This window comes from Heterodontus francisci, unplaced genomic scaffold (genome assembly GCF_036365525.1).
Source record: "Heterodontus francisci isolate sHetFra1 unplaced genomic scaffold, sHetFra1.hap1 HAP1_SCAFFOLD_102, whole genome shotgun sequence".
NCBI classification, from domain to species: domain Eukaryota; kingdom Metazoa; phylum Chordata; class Chondrichthyes; order Heterodontiformes; family Heterodontidae; genus Heterodontus; species Heterodontus francisci.
The window spans coordinates 3,362,774-3,381,221 of record NW_027140380.1 but is presented as its reverse complement, the minus strand read 5'-3'; the positions used below and the strand labels follow the sequence as shown (position 1 = coordinate 3,381,221).

At 44.9% G+C, this 18,448-nt stretch overlaps 2 non-coding genes across 2 annotated transcripts; both read left to right on the top strand.

Annotated features, from left to right (window-relative positions):
• Window positions 1–283: 283 nt before the first annotated feature.
• On the top strand, window positions 284–366 carry trnal-uaa (transfer RNA leucine (anticodon UAA)). Its single transcript has one exon. It is a non-coding gene; the product is annotated as a tRNA-Leu (tRNA).
• Window positions 367–4,111: 3,745 nt separating this feature from the next.
• Window positions 4,112–4,194, top strand: trnal-caa (transfer RNA leucine (anticodon CAA)). Its single transcript has one exon. It is a non-coding gene; the product is annotated as a tRNA-Leu (tRNA).
• Window positions 4,195–18,448: the final 14,254 nt, after the last annotated feature.

Here is an 18,448-nt window from a genome sequence, read left to right as displayed (position 1 = left end):
GTCTTGGTCTCCTCACATGATGGGTGATATTGAGGCTTTGGAAAGGGTACAGAGGAGAGACATTCGACGAATTCCCAGTATAAGACATCTTGGTTATCAAGTTAGACTAAAAGAGTTGGGACCCTACACCTTAGAGAAACCTTGACTGAGGGGTGATCCGATTGAGGTTCATAAATAATGAAGGGTCCAATTTAGCATGGGAGAGGAGTCATAACTTTATATTGTAAAAGGCCAGATGGCACCCGGATCACATTAAATTTCATTTTCAGTGGTGGGTTAATGTACTAGGATGGCCGAGTGGTTAAGGCGTTGGACTTAAGATCCAATAGACATGCCTCTGCGTGGGTTGAAACCCCACTCCTGGTATCTGTGCTTACAAAATGTTACTTATTCTTTCCCTGACTTTTGCCTTGCACCATCATCTCTTCTGTCATTTAATCACTCTTGCCTTCCAACTGATCACAGCTTCCTATTATTTGATCTGCCCCAGCACCGTTCCTTGGCTCTGCGCTTGCTTATAAACTGGTAAATCTTTAACTTAATCTCCTCTGTACCCTGGCAATGACCTTCTCATCCTTCCTGGATTGTGGTTCCTCACAGGATCCGCTGCCTCTCCGACTCCCCTCCAGGTAACTGAAGGCCCTGAGCCTTGTTCTCGCTTTATACGCTAGCTGGTAGTTGATTCCTTGCAGGTCTGCCACCGCTCAGGAGAAGCTCAAGACCCAGATCAAGCAAAGTATCAAGAGGAATGTGAACAAAGGCTCCCTGGTGCAGAGCAAGGGACAGGGCGCCTCCGGCTCCTTCAAAATCAGCAAGAAGGAAAACCCAGGGAAAGGTGGGAAAGAAGGTGAAGAAACCAGCAGCCAAGAAATCTTTAGTGAAGAAACCAGCAGACAAGAAATCTTCAGTGAAGAAACCAGCAGACAAGAAATCTTTAGTGAAGATACCAGCAGACAAGAAAGTGACAACAAAGAAAGTAACAGCCAAGAAAACGAGCAGCAAGGCGGCGGCAACGCCAAATAAGGCGGTGAAGAAAGCAGTGCTTCAGAAAAAGTCTCCTGCGAAGAAGGTCAAAAAAGGCAAGAGTGCGGCGGGCGGAAAGGCGCTGAAGAAAGTGCAGACATGGAAGAGCAAGGTCAAGCCAAAAGCAGCGAAGTCTCAGAAAGCAGGGTCTGGAAAGAAGTGAAAGCGCGGGAAACTTGTAAACATCTGAACACAAAGGCTCTTCTCAGAGCCACCCACATCTCTCAGGAAAGAGCTGATCCCCTGATCAAATGATCCCTGTCCCGGCCCCGCCTGCAGATTCCACATGGAAATGATTTGGAGTAAATCCAGGATCCCTGGTGACTCCCCTCCACCCAGCCCTTTCCCCACTCTCTGTAATAAAACAGAGGGATATCCGGCCCTCAGTCTAACTGGAGATGTGTTCGGTGCAGTCTCAGTTCACAAATTCAGGGGGAGAGTCTGTAAGACAGTAACACTGGCGGAGAGACCCCACCTCACAACTCAAACCCCAACACATGAGTTTCTCCAATTCAGCTGGAGTCGGGTGACAACAGGAGCTGGGATAGGCTGTGATCGGGAATGTTAGGAATGGATTTGTTCAGGGAGGAATGTACCTGGAATCTCCGAATATAATAGTTCCTTATTTCCCCAGATGACACATTCTGCAGTGAGAGTGAAAAGTCTCTTCACTGCTTCACATTTACTAATTGTTTGGTTCTAGATGAATAATGAGTCAGAGAGTAATGACAGGATCTGAAGCTTCTCTCACACCAGCCCTTGAATGACTCAGTGTGAAGTGTCCAATGTGTGAAGCTACTGACAGGGTTTGTCAATCTGAACAGTTTCAGCTCAGTTACTGGGGGCCTGGAATCCCCACAGTTTGACTCTGTCTCTGATTGGTCACCCGCTTCTCAATCCAATTCTTAACCAATAGGAGAATCACATATAAGTAAATAGAAGTTCTCATTGGCTTAGATTTTCCAATTGGAAAAAGCCCGGCAATTCCAGAGCAGGAAGGAATTGAAGTGATGGAAAATTTCAATTTTCAGGCAACAATTTTAAAACCTCTCATTTTATGTTCTGTTTTACTGTATTTACCGTCACAAAATCCTGACGCGATTTTAGGAATCGTTTTCATTTGTCAATCTGTTAACTGTAAGCGGCGGGAGGAAGGTCCAGTTCAGCAATTTAAAACGGGACAAATATCAGCTTCCTCTCTGTGAAAGGAACAAATTAGCGACTAATCGCTTCTCACAGGCTTCTCGGGGACTGACAGAAACGAGCGGTTTCTGATCCTTTCTCCTGAAAGAGGCGGATAATGCTGCAGGGAGCAATGAACTGCCCTTCACTTTCTGGCTGCTAATACACCCCTGATTTTAAACAGTTCAAACAGCGACTGATGCTTCTGCCGGAAAATGAGCAGATTCACCAGAATGATCCCGGTCCATCATGGCCAAAGACATCCAGCTGGCCCGCCGCATCCGCTGGGAACGCACCTAAAACCCAGTTTCAGTAACAAGTGTAACAAGGGCTCTTTTCAGAGCCACCAAATCAGCAAAGGAAAGAGCTGCCATCTCTGTTCATCATCAAACCCATTAGATTGAAGGGGCGGCCACATGGTTTCTGTTTAGTCACATCACTTTCCCGAAAGGCCTGTCGGACTGAGAGCTGATCTGGAATTTAGAAAGCAGCATTTCCGGAGACTCATTGCTGCTCAGCACAATCTCAACCCCGCTCCTGGGATCCGTTAGCTGGCATTTGGGGAAAATAAATGGATCCCAGTTTTATTTGGAAGGCATTAATGGAGCCGGGTCCGTTCACATGAGGGTTATTTACAAACATTACCCAATGAGTTCACTAATATTTGAATCCATTCGAGATTAGTACACAGGATATGTAAGGCAGCTCGGTCACTCTGACTGAAACCGCCAGTTCCCCGGGGTTGCAGACCCTGACACTGCGGGGAGAGAATCCCCGACTCTATCCCGCCGCCGGGGGAAACAGACAGCTCAGTGTCCGGAGAATAGGGAGGGCCGGGGAGAAGGCACATATTAAAGCGCTGCAATGGACTCAGCTCCTGTGTGTGCACTACTCTCACTGATTCCGTCCACTGGGAACAGTGCGGTCGAAACAGATCAGGTTAGGAGAGAAACAAAGAGCCCGAGAATGGTCTCTTCCTTCCTGCATTTACTCTGTTCTGGGAGCAGATTCTCATTGAGAAGCGGCGCTCAGATCACCAGAGAAAAAAAAAACACACAATTCAAACTGTCCAAATAAAAAACAGAGAATTAACCCGGACACTTCCATTATTAAATTAATTCATCAGCTCCGAACCAGTTCCCGTTAATGTACCGGGATAATCTCGGGATTTATCAAATCGAAGGCAGCGGGATTTATTAAATTGTTGATTCTGACACCCTGTAGTTCAGTTCTTCACTTAACTAGAGGGGGAGATGTGTGAGCAGAGAAACAGAGCGAAATCCAGAGAGGGAACTGAAAACACACCTGGACAGATGTGAAACAGGTCAATCCACTGTTACAATAACTCCATCTCTGACTCCCTCCTGACAGTAACCAGTCCTTTCACAGAGACTGTGGGTGACTCTGAAAAGAGCCTTTGGTTTATTAGATGACATTTTGGCCGCTTTACTTTTTCTGGGAGCTCTTGAGTGCTGGTTTTCTTGGGCAGCAGTACGGCCTGTATATTAGGCAACACCCCGCCCTGAGCGATAATCACCCCTCCCAGCAGCTTGTTGAGCTCCTCGTCGTTGCGGACGGCCAGCTGCAGGTGTCTGGGAATGATGCGGGTCTTCTTGTTGTCCCGGGCCGCGTTCCCGGCCAGCTCGAGGATTTCAGCGGTCAGATACTCGAGCACAGCAGCCAGATAGACCGGGCTCCGGCACCCACACGCTCAGCATAGTTACCCTTTCTCAGGAGCCTGTGAACACGGCCCACCGGGAACTGCAGTCCAGCCCGGGAGGAGTGAGGCTTGGCCTTGGCCCGAGCTTTCCCGCTTTTCTTTCCTCTTCCAGACATTTCCACAATCTCACAAATACTTTCACAAAGAATGAATAATTTCCTTAGCATTGATAGTACATCGCAAGCCGTCAGGATGGCTGAGCGGTCTAAGGCGCTGGGTTCAAGTCGCAGTTTCCACTGGAGGCGTGGGTTCGAATCCCACTTCTGACAATTTGTGTTTTGACTGAACTGGAGGCGTTTGGAAGCAGCGGTGAAGAGCAAACAGAAAGCAGGAAAGAACATGGACAAACAAAATAACAATGGCCCCAAAGATGTGGCATCAAAACATTAGAGTCAGAGGCAACGAAGCAAACAGCAGGGCACAGAAAAGATCAAAAATGTAACCTTTGTATCGGGGTGGAAGATGTTGCCAATATCCTTAATGAATACTTTACTGTTTTCCCGAATGAGAGGGTGATGCAGATATTGTTATTAAGGAGGAGGAGTGTGAAGTATTGGACTTGATAACTTAAGGAGAGAGGAAGTCTTAATGGGATGAGCATCCTTGAATGTGGATAAATCACCAGGACCAGATGAAATGTACCCCAGGCTGTTGAAAGAAGCCAGGGAAGAAATAGTGGAACAAAAACAAGAAATGCCAGATTCACTCAGCAGGTCTGGCAGCATCTGTGGAAAGAGAAGCAGAGTTAACGTTTCGGGTCAGTGACCCTTCTTCGGAACTCCGGAAAGTGATGGTGCAGCACCTCCCCCATCCTCGCCGCCACTTCCCGGTTTCTTCTCCCGTTTATCTCAACATTAAGAAGACGCTTTTGCTCTGGACTACACTGGTTATAAAGAAAGACCCAACTTTGTCTCTGAAAGTGATGAATAGCAGCAACAACAGCAGAATCCAACCCCTGCAGTTACATGTGAACTTGCTGATGTTGCAGCAGATTGAATGACTGAGTGAATCCCTTCCCACACACATGGCAGGGGAACGGCCTCTCCCCAGAGTGAATGTGTTGGTGTTTCAGCAGATCGTTACTGCTTTTCAAGCTCTTCTCACATTCAGGACATTGAAAAGGTCTCTGATCAGTGTGAACAAGTTGATGTTCAGTGAGGTTGGATGACTGAGTGAACCCCTTCCCACACACGGAGCAGGTGAATGATCTCTCCCCAGTGTGAACTCACTGGTGTTTCAGCAGGTTGACTCTGGCTGGGTTCAGTTCTACACTCACTGGTTCCTCTCCCTCTCCTCCCCTGAAGGTGCTGATTCTGACAGTATGTACATGCTCTCTCCCCCTCTGACCCTCCCTGTCCAATGTAGTATCTCCAGTTTTGGTGATGTGCTCTCCCTGACCTGTCTCCATTTCTCCTTCTTATACAGACTTGCCCTGACTGTCACTATTTCATAGAATCATACAGCACAGAAGGAGGCCAATCGGTCTTTTGTGCCTGTGCTGAATCTGTGAAAAAAATGATGCAATTAGTCCAACCCCCTGCCTATTTCCCCATAGTCCTGGAGAAATTCACTTTGAAATATTTTTCCAATTCCTTTATGAAAGTTATAATTGAATCTGTTTCCACCACCCTGTCAGACAATTCATTCCAAATCCGAATCAGTTACTTCTTAAATGTTGTGAGGGTTCCGGCCTCTACCACCTCTTCAGGGAGTGCGTTCCAGATTCCAACCACCCTCTGGGTAAAATTTTTTTCCTCAAATCCCACCTAAACCTCCTGCCCCTTACCTTAAATCTATGCCACCTGGTTACTGACCCCTCCGCGAAGGTAAAATGTTTCTTCCTATCTAACCCATCAATGCCCCTCATAATTTTGTAAACCTCAATCTTATCTCCCCTCAGCCTTCTCTGCTCTAAGCAAAACAACGCTAGCCTTTTCAGTCTCTCTTCATAGCTGAAATGCTCCAGCCCAGGCAACATCCTGGTGACTCTCTTCTGTACCCTCTCCAGTGCAATCACATCCTTCCTCTCGTGTGGTGCCCAGAACAGTACACAGTACTCCAGCTGTGGCCTAACTAGCATTTTATACAGCTCCGTCATAACCTCCCTGCTCTTATATTCTCTGCCTCGGACGATCTATATTGGCCTGTAATCTAAGGCTTTCCTCCTCACTATTTACGACACCACCAATTTTCGTGTCATGTGTGAGAAAGGGTTTGATTCTATCCCTATCAGTATCCGTTACATGCATGTGTTTTTAATCTGTACCCCCTCTATTTTATTCTCTGTACTTGTCAGCCTCTTGTAGGTGAGTCTGTGTTTTGCTCTTTATCTCTCAGTCTTCGAAGTATGAGCCTGGGTTTGTACCTAATTTTCTTTGTACCTTGCAGGATGGATATTGAAGAGAGGTTTTTACACATTAACTGCCAAATCCTGATAAGTGATTTTTGGGTTTCACACAGTATCTGTCAGTTTCTTGTCTGGGACTGTTGGTTTTACTCTGTCCCTGGCATTTGCTGGTTTGTTAGTGTGGGGTTTACACGGTACCTGTCAGTTTCTCATATGTGAGTGTTGGTTTCACTTTGTATAGAATCATAGATCACAGAATACTTACAGCACAAAAGGAGGGATTCAGCTCATCGTGCTTGTGCTGCCTCTCTGCACAAGCAACTCAGCTCATGCCACATCCTCATGTATTCCATGAAAAGCTGATTTTATTTCCCTTCAGATAATTATCATATATCCTTTTGAAAGCGATGGCTGAATCTTCCTCCGTCACACTCTCAGGCAGTACATATCAGCTCTTAACCATTTGCTGCATAAAAAAAGGTTTTTCCTCATGTTGCCTTTGGTTCTTTTCCCATTCACCTTAAATCGGTGTCCTCTGCTTACTCAGCCATGAGTAATATTTCCCATTGCTTTCTCAGCACTGATGAATTGTGAGGTGGGAGACAGCCAGAAGTCCCACTGAGCCGCACTGACTCCCAGCTGAAAAAGAAATGAGATAAAGTTCAATCTTTCACAGCGAGATGCTGCAGAGAGTTAAGAGTCCCGAATGAAAGAGAGCGTTTCTCATACTGTTGTTGAATTTCATTTCAAACACTCCTTGTACTCTCTGCTAATGAAGCCTAAAAAGTGGAAAAACTAAATGGCGCTCAAACTCACAACCCTGAGATTAAAAGTCCCATGATCGACAGACTGAACTGAATATGTCACTTCTCCTGTACCTCTGTTTTGATGGATGCAACTGTATGCTCCAATGCAAGGGCAGCTTTCAAATCCTCCCATGGGTCCACACGTCAGACTAAGTTCCATGTTGTAAACTCAGGCAAAGGAAATCTGCTCACTTCCAAAACTATCAGCAAATTGAAGCTGATTACGATCAACATCATCAGAGGTCAGAACTCCCTGGTGAAAGAAGACACCCTGAAGAAGGATCCACAATTATTCAAAGGCATCGACAAAGTGAAAAACAAAAAAATCGATGAGTCAATCCAAGCTAAACAGAAACACTGAAGAATTCCATTCCAGACCAGAACACAATTAGAGGCATTTTTTGTATTCAAAGCTGGGCATTAGTATTTAATAGTTGATATATAATTTTGAATATATTTGAATTTCTTTATTCATTTGGCACTGCTGAACATGAAGCAGTCTTAAATAATTTAATTTTTTTTTGTAAAATCTGACTTACCAGATTAAAATATTAGATCAAGGGAGAAATTTCAAAGATTACTGGACCAGTAATCCAGAGGCCTGGACTCAAGATCCAGTGACAGCCAGGACGTCAAGGTGGGAAACACTCCGCACTAGTCTGCAGTGAGCGATTCCATCGAAGGTAGAGCACAATCTCTTTAATATAAGAATGTATATTTTATAATAATTAATCACTCAAGACCTTCCTGGTCTCTGCATCTCAGCTGCTCTCTGGATAAACTTGCAGAAAGTATTTCAACCTGGAAAGCAGGAGTCTAGGGAATGTATAATGATATTTTCTCGCCTTCGGGCAATATTTTAATCAATACAGTGTGGGACAACCTGTCTGGGCACAACTCCATGAATTTCTCTTGAACTAGTGACCTCACAATCACTAACTTCTATGGTAACAATCTTCAGCTCATCACCTCCGCTACGTAGCTCGAATCTTAATGTACATTTAAACAACCTTTCAAGTCCAGTTACAGTTTTTGTTGCTTACCTGCACAAGCTTAAAAAGTGAAAAACGGAAGCAAGTTCAACTGAACATTCTGGTGGTCAGTTCGGGCACGGGAAAAAAATGAAAGGACTCGGACCAGGTCGGATGCGGTGCTGTCAGGATTGGGTCGGGTTTCATTTGCTGACCCGAGCAGGCCTTTAGTTACTGTTGCAACCTTATATTCCCACTTGACAATCTGTATATTTTGTTCATTTCAATTTTGTCGACAAGCTCTTTGAATCCAGTTCCCCTGTCCTCAAGCAGGCTCAGTTTGGAAATCGATTCCGCTTTCTGGAAGGCTGAAAGCAATCGATGACCTTAAACTAAAAATGGCAACAGAGAAGGGCTCGTCTGGGATTTGAACCCAGGACCTCTCACATATTAATCAATTACATACCCAAAGCGAGAATCATACCCCTGGACCAACAAGCCACCATTGGCATGGTTTTTATTCGCTCCTGTGGAATTTCACTGGCACCCACAGCCGATCATGCATTTTTTTCAGATCAAAACAATATCCTACAAAGCTGAAATAAAAACAGAAAGTGCTGGAAATACTCAGCACCTCTGACAGCATCTGTGGAGAGAGAAACAGAGTTAACATTTCAGGGTTTTCACCTTTTGTTTGAGCCATCTTTTCAGACTGCTTCTGTCCATCCAATCTCACTTTTTACTCTATCCACATTCTAAGGGTGGTGCAGTGGTGAGCACTGTAGCTTCACAACTTCAATGACCCCGATTCAGTTCTGTATACTGCCTGTGTGGAGTTTGCAAGTTGTTTATGTGGGCTTCCACAAGGTACTCTGGTTTCCTCCCACAACGAAAGACTTGTGGGTTGATAGATAAAATGACTGTTGCAAATTGGCCCGAGGGTAGGTGATAGGAGAAATGTGGGGATGTGGTAGGGAATTCTGGGTTAACATAGGATTAGTATAAATGGGTGGTTGATGGTCAGTGCAGACTCAGTGGGCCAAAGGGCCTATATCAGTGCTGTATATCTCTTTCACCATTCTCGAAGCAAATGCATTTTTCATGAATTCCTCATTTCTTTTATTAACGACAATTTTATATTTCCGGCCCTTGCTTCATACGATACCACAAGTGGAATCATGTTTCCATCAACCCGATCAAACCCCTTCACTATTTCCTCATATTGCAATGTTTCTTTCACCCTGACAGACTGTGGAGTTTCTGCTGCTTGATTGCAGTTCTTGCTTCCCGCCAGTAGATGTCACCTCACTCCAATATCGTGAAGTTTACAAATGTGAGAGAGAGAGACAACAGGAAATAATTGTTCACATTGTAGTGAATGTGTGGGATTTAGAAATACTAGGAGTGGAGACGAGTTATTATTGAATTTGTCAAACCAAACATATGTTATAATGTTGTGTTAAATCTGTCACTCTGTTGTCTTGATTCTGAGAGTGACATAGACTCATCGAGTCATTGGGTCATTTGTGGTATCGAAGGAGGCCATTCGCCCCATCGAGTACAGGCCAGCTCTCCATGGAGCGATCCAGTCAGTCCCACTCGTCTGCTCGATCCCCCTAGCCCTGTAAATTTATTTCCTTCAAATGCCCATCGAAATTCCTTTTGTAACCAACGATTGTCTCCACTTCCTCCGCCCTCGGGGGCAGCGAGTTACAGATCATTTCCAATCACTGTGTAAAAAAGTTCTTCCGCACATTCCCCCTGCGTCTCTTGTCCAAAACCTTCAATCTGAATCCCCTAGTCCTTGTACCAATAGTTAATGGGAACAATTTTTCCTTGCCAACTTATCTAAAACTGTCATAGCCTTCGACACCTCTATCAATTCTCCACTCAATCTCCTTTGATACAGGCAGAAAAAACCCTGTTTTTCTAACCTAACCTTGAAACTAAAACCCTCCATCCCTGGAACTATTCTGGTAAATCTCCTCTGCATCCTCTCAAGAATCCGTACATTCTTTCTAAAGATTGGTGAGCAGATCTAGATGCAACACTCCAATTGGGGCCTAACCAGAGTTCAGCATAACAACCCTGCTTTTGTACTCAATGTCTCTATTGTTAAAGCCCAAGATGCCACATGCTTTGCTAACCACTCTCGCAATATGTCTGAACAGTTGAGGTGACTGAGCGTTTTCAGCTTCTCTGTTCAGATTGCAGCTTTCACTGGAGGCATGTGTTTAAATCCCACTTCTGACAACTTGATTTTCAGTTACTTTGCAGAGCTTCCTTGAAGGTTTGAGGTAGAGTAAATACTGAGGAACTGTTTCTCACTGCTGAACCGTCAATAACCGAAGGTTACAGATTTAATGTGACTCACAAAACTGGAAAGAACTTGAGGAAAAATTCCTTTCTGCAACGTGTGGTTAGGATTTCAGTTATGTGGATAGATTGGAGAAGCTGGGGTTGTTCTCCTTAGAGAGGAGATTTGATAGAGGTGTTCACAATCATGAGGGGTCGTGACAGACCCGATAGAGAGAAACTGTTGGTAGAAGGATTGAGACTCAGGGAAAAGCTGTGGCTCAGTTGGTCACACTCACCTCGAAATCACAAGCTTCTGGGTTCAGAGTTCACAGCTGACACTCCAGTACAGCACTGAGGGTGTTGAAGGTGCTGCCTTTCAGGTGTGATGTCAAACCAAGACCTGGTCTGCATGTTTGGGTGAATGTAAAAGATCCCATGCTGCAATTTCAAACAAGTGAAGAGCAATTCTCCCTGGTGTTGTGATCAATATTTGCCCCTCAATCATATCAGTTGGTCATTATCACATTGCTGTTTGTGGGTATTAGCTGCTGCATTTCTGACATTACATCAGTGATTACACTTCAAAAGTATTTCATTGTCTACAAAGTGCTTTGATATGTCCAGTGGTCTTGAAAGGTGCGATATAAATGCAAGTCTTTTCTTTCTTTATCACAACACATTACTGTGTAAAAAATGGTTTTTCATGTCACCTCTGGTTCTTCTGCCAATCACCTGATATCTGTGTCCTCTGCTTACTGACCCTTTTACCACTGGAAACAGTTTCTCCTTATTTAAACTATTGAAAACCTCCATGATTTTGAACAAATGTGTCAAATCTTTTCGGAACTTTCTCTGCTGCAAGGAGAACAACCCCAGCTTCTCCAATCTCTCCACATCACTGAAGTCCCTCACCCTGCTCCCGTTGTGGCAAATCTCTTTTTTATTCTTTCACGGAATGTGGGCATCGCTGGCAACGCCAGCATTTATTGCCCATTCCTAACTTCCCTTGAGAAGGTGGTGGTGAGCCGCCTTTTTGGCTGTTGCAGTCCATGTGGTGTAGGTAAATCCACAGTGCTGTTTGGAAGGGAGTTCCAGGATTTTGATCCAGTGACAGTGAAGGAACGGTGATATAGTTCCCAGTCAGGATGGTGTGTAGCTTGGACGGGAACTGGCAGATGGTGGTGTTCCTACGCATCCAATGTCCTTCTCGGTGGTCGAGGTCATGGGTTTGGAAGGCGCTGTCGAAGGAGTCTTGGTGAGTTATTGCAGTGCATCTTGTAGATGGTACGCACTGCTACCACTGTTCACTGGTGGTGGAGGGAGTGAATATTTAAGGTGGTGGATGGGGTGCTGATCAAGCGAGCTGCTTTGTCCTGGATGATGTTGAGCTTCTTGAGTGTTTTTGGAGCTGCACTCATCCAGGCAAATGGGGAGTATTCCATCACGCTCCTGACTTGTGCCTTGTCGATGGTGGACAGGAGGTGAGTGATTCACAGCAGAATTCCCAGCCTCTGACCTGCTCTTGTAGCTACGGTATTTATATGGCTGATCCAATTCAGATCCTGCTCAACGGTAACCCCCAGAATGTTGATAGTGAGGGATTCAGCAATGGTAATGCCATTGAATGTCAAGGGGAGATGGTTAGATTCTCTCTTGTTGGAGATGTTCATTGCCTGGCACTTTTGTGGGTTGAATGTTCCTTGTCACTTATCAGCCCAAGCCCAATGTTGTCCAGGTCTCTCTACATGTGGACACGGACTGCTTCAGTAGCTGAGGAGTTGCTAATGCTACTGAACATTTTGCAATCATCAGCGAACATCCCCACTTCTGACCTTATGAGAGAGGGAAGGTCATTGATGAAGCAATGGAATATGGTTGGGGCCTAGGACACTACCCTGAGGAACTCCTGAGTGCTGTTCTGGGACTGAGATGATTGGCCACCCACAACTATCAACATATTCCTTTGCGCTAGGTATGACTCCAACTAAAGAACAAAGAACAAAGAAAATTACAGCACAGGAACAGGCCCTTCGGCCCTCCAAGCCTGCGCCGATCCAGATCCTCTACCTAAACATGTCGCCTACTTTCTAAGGGTCTGTATCTTTTTGCTTCCTGCCCATTCATGTTTCTGTCTAGATACATCTTAAAAGACGCTATCGTGCCCGCGTCTACCACCTCCGCTGGCAACGCGTTCCAGGCACCCACCACCCTCTGCGTAAAGAACTTTCCACACATATCCCCCCTAAACTTTTCCCCTCTCACTTTGAACTCGTGACCCCTAGTATTTGAATCCCCCACTCTGGGAAAAAGCTTCTTGCTATCCACCCTGTCTATACCTCTCATGATTTTGTACACCTCAATCAGGTCCCCCCTCAACCTCCGCCTTTCGAATGAAAATAATCCTAATCTACTCAACCTCTCTTCATAGCTAGCACCCTCCATACCAGGCAACATCCTGGTGAACCTCCTCTGCACCCTCTCCAAAGCATCCACATCCTTTTGGTAATGTGGCGACCAGAACTGTATGCAGTATTCCAAATGTGGCCGAACCAAAGTCCCATACAACTGTAACATGACCTGCCAACTCTTGTACTCAATACCCCGTCCGATGAAGGAAAGCATGCCGTATGCCTTCTTGACCACTCTATTGACCTGCGTTGCCACCTTCAGGGAACAATGGACCTGAACACCCAAATCTCTCTGTACATCAATTTTCCCCAGGACTTTTCCATTTACTGTATAGTTCACTCTTGAATTGGATCTTCCAAAATGCATCACCTCGCATTTACCCTGATTGAACTCCATCTGCCATTTCTCTGCCCAACTCTCCAATCTATTTATATTCTGCTGTATTCTCTGACAGTCCCCTTCACTATCTGCTACTCCACCAATCTTAGTGTCGTCTGCAAACTTGCTAATCAGACCACCTATACTTTCCTCCAAATCATTTATGTATATCACAAACAACAGTGGTCCCAGCACGGATCCCTGTGGAACACGTCTCCATTTTGAGAAACTCCCTTCCACTGCTACTCTCTGTCTCCTGTTGCCCAGCCAGTTCTTTATGCATCTAGCTAGTACACCCTGGACCCAATGCGACTTCACTTTCTCCATCAGCCTGCCATGAGGAACCTTATAAAACGCCTAACTGAAGTCCATGTATATGACATCTACAGCCCTTCCCTCATCAATCAACTTTGTCACTTCCTCAAAGAATTCTAGTGGAGAGTTTTCTCCCTGGTTGCCATTGACTTCAATTTTGCAAGGGCTCCTTGATGCCCTTGGCAAGAGCAGTCACTGTCTCCTCACCTCACCTCTTGAGTTCAGCTCTTTTGTCCAAATTTGGGTCAAGGCTGCAACGAGGTCAGGAACCAGGTGGCTCTGGCAGAACCCAAAATGAGCATTGATGAGCAGGTTATTGCTGTGTAAGTGCTGCTTGATAGCACTGTCAATGACACCTTCCATCACTTTACTGATGATCAAGAGGAGGCTGATGGGGCAGTAATTGACAAGGTTGGATTTGTCCTGCTTTTTGTTTGCAGGACATACCTGGGTAATTTTCCACGTTGCTGGGTAGATGCCAGTGTTGTAGCTGTACTGGAACAGCGTGGCTAGTGGCGCGGCTAGTTCTGGAGCATAAGTCATCAGCACGACAGCCGGGATGTTGTCAGTATCCAGTGCCTTCAGCCATTTCTTGATATCATGTGGAGTGAAGTGGATTTGCTGAAGATTGGCATCTGCGATGCTGGAGACATCAGGAGGAGGTCGAGATGCATCATTTAGTTGATACTTCTGGCTGAAGATGGTTGCAAATTATTCAACCTTGTATTTTGCACTGATATGCTGGTCTCCCCGATCATTAAGGATGGGGATATTTGTGGAACCTCCTGTTGATTGTTTAATTATCCACCACCATTCAGGACTGGATGTGGCAGGACTGCAGAGCTTTGATCTGATCTGTTGGTTGTGAGATCACTCAGCTCTGTCTATTGCATGCTGCTTCCACTGTTTGACATGCAAGTAATCCTGTGTTGCAGCTTCACTCATTTTTAGGTCTGCTTGGTGCTGCTCCTGACATGCCCTCCTGCACACTTCATTGAACCACTATTGCTCCCTTGGCTTGATGGTAATGGTAGAGTGAGGGATATGTCAGGCTATGAGGTAACATATTGTGTTTAAATACAATTCTGCTGCTGCTGATGGCCCACAGTGCCTCATGGATGCCCAGTTTTGAGTTGCCAGATCTGTTCATTTCTTCCCTCAGATATAATTGGAAAAAAATTCCAAAGGAATGCATGTACTAAATAAAAAGGAGAGAGAAATAAATACTGACAAAATAGATGGCAGCATTTGCAAGGTAAAAAGATTTATAAGTTTTGTTATCGATGAGTGAGAGGAATATATCACACTTTGGGGCTTCTGTAAGTGGATTTACTGATAATTTTGGGAATTGATAGGAAGCTGCTTCATGGTTGGTGGAACAAACTCCCGCCCTCGGTGTGGAGCCAACAGCTGCATCCGTCCAAAAATAGACAGAGGAGAAGTACTGTATCAGGCCTTGTTAACTCAGTTGGTAGAGCATGAGACTTTTAATCTCAGGGTCTTGGATTTGAGACCCATGTTGTGTGGTTGTTCTTACCTTTTTCAGACTTCATCGGCAGAGAGTTCAAAGTGTGTTTGAAATTAAATTCAACAACATCACCAGATTTCAACTCCCCCCTCCCAGTGTAGTTGAATGGACCTTCAACCTCTACCCTCCCCCTTCCCCTCCCTCCCAGAACTGCAACAGGGATCCCCTTGTCCTCACTTTCCACCCCACCTGCCTCCACAGCAGCACAGTGGCGCAGTGGTTAGCACTGCAGCCTCACAGTTCCAGCAACCCGGGTTCAATTCTGGGTACTGTCTGTGTGAAGTTTGCAAGTTCTCCCTGTGTCTGTGCGGGTTTCCTCCGGGTGCTCCAGTTTCCTCCCACAAGCCAAAAGACTTGCAGGTTGGTAGGTAAATTGGCCATTATAAATTGCCCCTAGTATAGGTAGGTCGTCGGGAAATATAGGGACAGGTGGGGATGTGGTAGGAGTGTAGAATTAGTATAAATGGGTGTTGATCGTCGGCACAGACTCGGTGGGCCGAAGGGCCTGTTTCAGTGCTGTATCTCTAAACATAAACACATCCAAAGGATCATCCTCCACCATTTCCGCCACCTCCAGCGTGATGCCACCACCAAACGCAACTTCCCCTCCCTTGTCAGCATTCCGAAGGGATTGTTCCTTCCACAACACCCTGGATCACTCCTCCATTACCCCAACAACTCTTCCCCATCCCAAGGAACCTTCCCATGCAATCGCAGGAGATATAATACCTGCCCTTTTCCCTCCTCTCTGCTCATTATCCAAAGCCCCAAAAACTCCTTTTAGGTGAAGCAGCGATTTACTGGTACTTCTTTCAATTATGTATACTGTATTCACTACTCACAATGCGGGCTCCTCTAAACTGGGGAGACCAAAAGCAGATTAGGTGGAACACCTCTGCTCAGGCCGAAAGCATGATCCTGAGTTTCTGGTTGATTGCCATTTCAACACTCCCCCCTGCTCTCATGTCAACATTTATGTCTTTGGCCTGCTCCAGTGTTCCAGTGAAAATCGACCCAAGCTCGAGGTGCAGCACCCGACCTTTTGATTCAGCACTCTACAGCCTTGTGGATTGAACATTGTGTTCAACAACATCAGAGCATGACTGGTGTCAGGCAACCACAAGCATTAACACACTTTGTCCCAGGACAGCTTTGTTATTTAATCTCTCCTGCCCTCTGCCCTTTCAAACACCTTCCCCTTTGTTCTCTCCCACATGCCCCTCCCCTTCACTTGTTTAAAACCTAATTCTTTTCTAACCTGTGTCAGTTCTGATGAAAGGTCACAGACCAGAAATGTTAACTCCGTTTCTCTCACCACAGATGCTGCCAGAGCTATTGAGTATTTCCAGCACTTTTTGTTTTTATTTCAGATTTCCAGCATCTGCAGTATTTTGCTTTTATTGTGTCAGAAAGTCTTTCCTTGATTCAGGACTCTTACCTCTCTCCAGAATCTCTCTGCTAAAGATTGAACTTTATCTCATTTCACTCACAGCTCAGGGTCAGTGTGGCACAGTGGGACTTCTGGCTGTCTCCCACTTCACAGTCCATCAGTCCTGAGAAAACAATGGGGAATATTACTCACATGTTGTGTTCTGTAACTTTTTACAAACACTTTAATGTATATATTTTCTTCCAAAGCAGTGACAGAATGGTGGCTTTAGTGTGTTGTTGAAATAGCTTTGTTGAGTTCGTGCAGTACTAACAGTTAAACAGTTCTTGGTTCAATACCAAGTATTGGCACTTTCAACCTCTCCTGTGTCTTTTTCTTTGGCTGCAATTGTCAAGCTGCATGATTTACTCTGAAATTAGCACCCGAGAACCAAGGCACCAGCGAGCATGAGGAGCTGAAATTAGCACAGATCAAATCCACTTAATACTTCTGACTGAAGATGGTTGCAAATGCTTCAGTTTTGCCTTTTGCACTGACGTGCTCAGCACCACCATCATTGAGGATGTGAATGTTTTTGGAGCCTCCTCATCTTGTTCGTTATTTCATTATCCACCACCATTCAAGACTGGATGTGGCAGGACTGTGGAGCTGTGATCTGATCCTGAGGGAGATATCCGTGCGTGGAGTGGCGGGATGTATGGAGAGTGATCCTGAAGAGGGTGTCTGAGCCTGGAGTGGAAGCTTTCTGTGGAGGTACAGGAGTAGGCCATTCAGACCCAGTGTTTTATAAAGGTTTAGCATAACTTATTTGCTTTTACTCTGTGCCTCTATTAATAAAGCCAAGTGTCCTGTTTGCTCTTGGCAACCTTTTCAAACCTTGATCAAAAAAGATTGGTGTACATTGTCTCATTCTTCCTCCCAAACTGTATTACTTCACAATTCTCTGTGTAAAATTTTATCTGTTGTGTGAAAGTCCATTTTACCAGTGTGTTTAAGTACCTCTGAAGTGTGTTACTGTCACTGGCATAGGACGAAATTCACGAGCATTCTTTGATGCTATCTCCTTGGAAAGAGCAATCTTACACACTAGCTCAAATTGGGATTTTGTGTGTTTAGTATCTTTCCTCATCCACCAATATAAGCACAAATCTGTCTCATAATGTACGGTCTAAGAATGTGCCAATGTTGCAATGTAGTGATAAATTCTTCAGTGTCACAATGCACTCACCAACTGTTTCACTACTTTTCTGATTTCTGGATCCAAGTTTGTAGCTTTCCGCGATCTCTAGTGGCTTAGGGTTGAGCCTCACTTCAACGAAGAAACGGAAAATTATGATTTAAAGATTACACTGTCAATCATTCACATCTCTGTCTTCTCCTGAACTTCGAGTTCAAATTTGTTTGTGAAGTTGAGTCACACGTTAAGACAGCACAGTCTTTTTCTTTGTGAAGGAAGTGATTTGGGAATGGCTGTTTGAAACTGTCCCTTCTTGCACAGAAATTCAGTGCAAATACTTGATCACTCACAATTTCCTTGAGAGAAATTTGTTCACAATCGCATTCGACACGGAAACTGCCTCAGCATTAATCTCACTGAAGCAGAATGTGACCGTGTTGTTTGTTTCAGAATGTTGGTGCCGTAATTTGTCGCTTTGAACCGAGACTGTGAGACAGGGCAAGTTTGATCCGAGGTTGGAATATATTATCATTCAGGAGCAAGAAAAATCAAAAGGAACAAAATAAGAAAACCCAGTCTCCGGATTTGAGAATCTGTAGATCCGCTTTGGGAAAGTGAATCAGAGCAAAATGAAGGGTGAACTGTCCAGAAGAGATGAAGACACAGCTCAGTCAACACGTTCCCCTGGTTTATGATGCTGGAACATTCATCACACAGAAATGATTCAACCCAATGACAAACATTCTTACAGCTGATAATTTATGCTACTGATTTAAGGACTGTCTCATGTGGTTACCGAGTGATGACGAGAAGATATTAAACTTTGTTCTATTCAATCTAGCTGTGATGAAGTTTGAATTTTTCTACCTTTTATAAACAGTATTTGAAGGGTCTCGGTAACAAT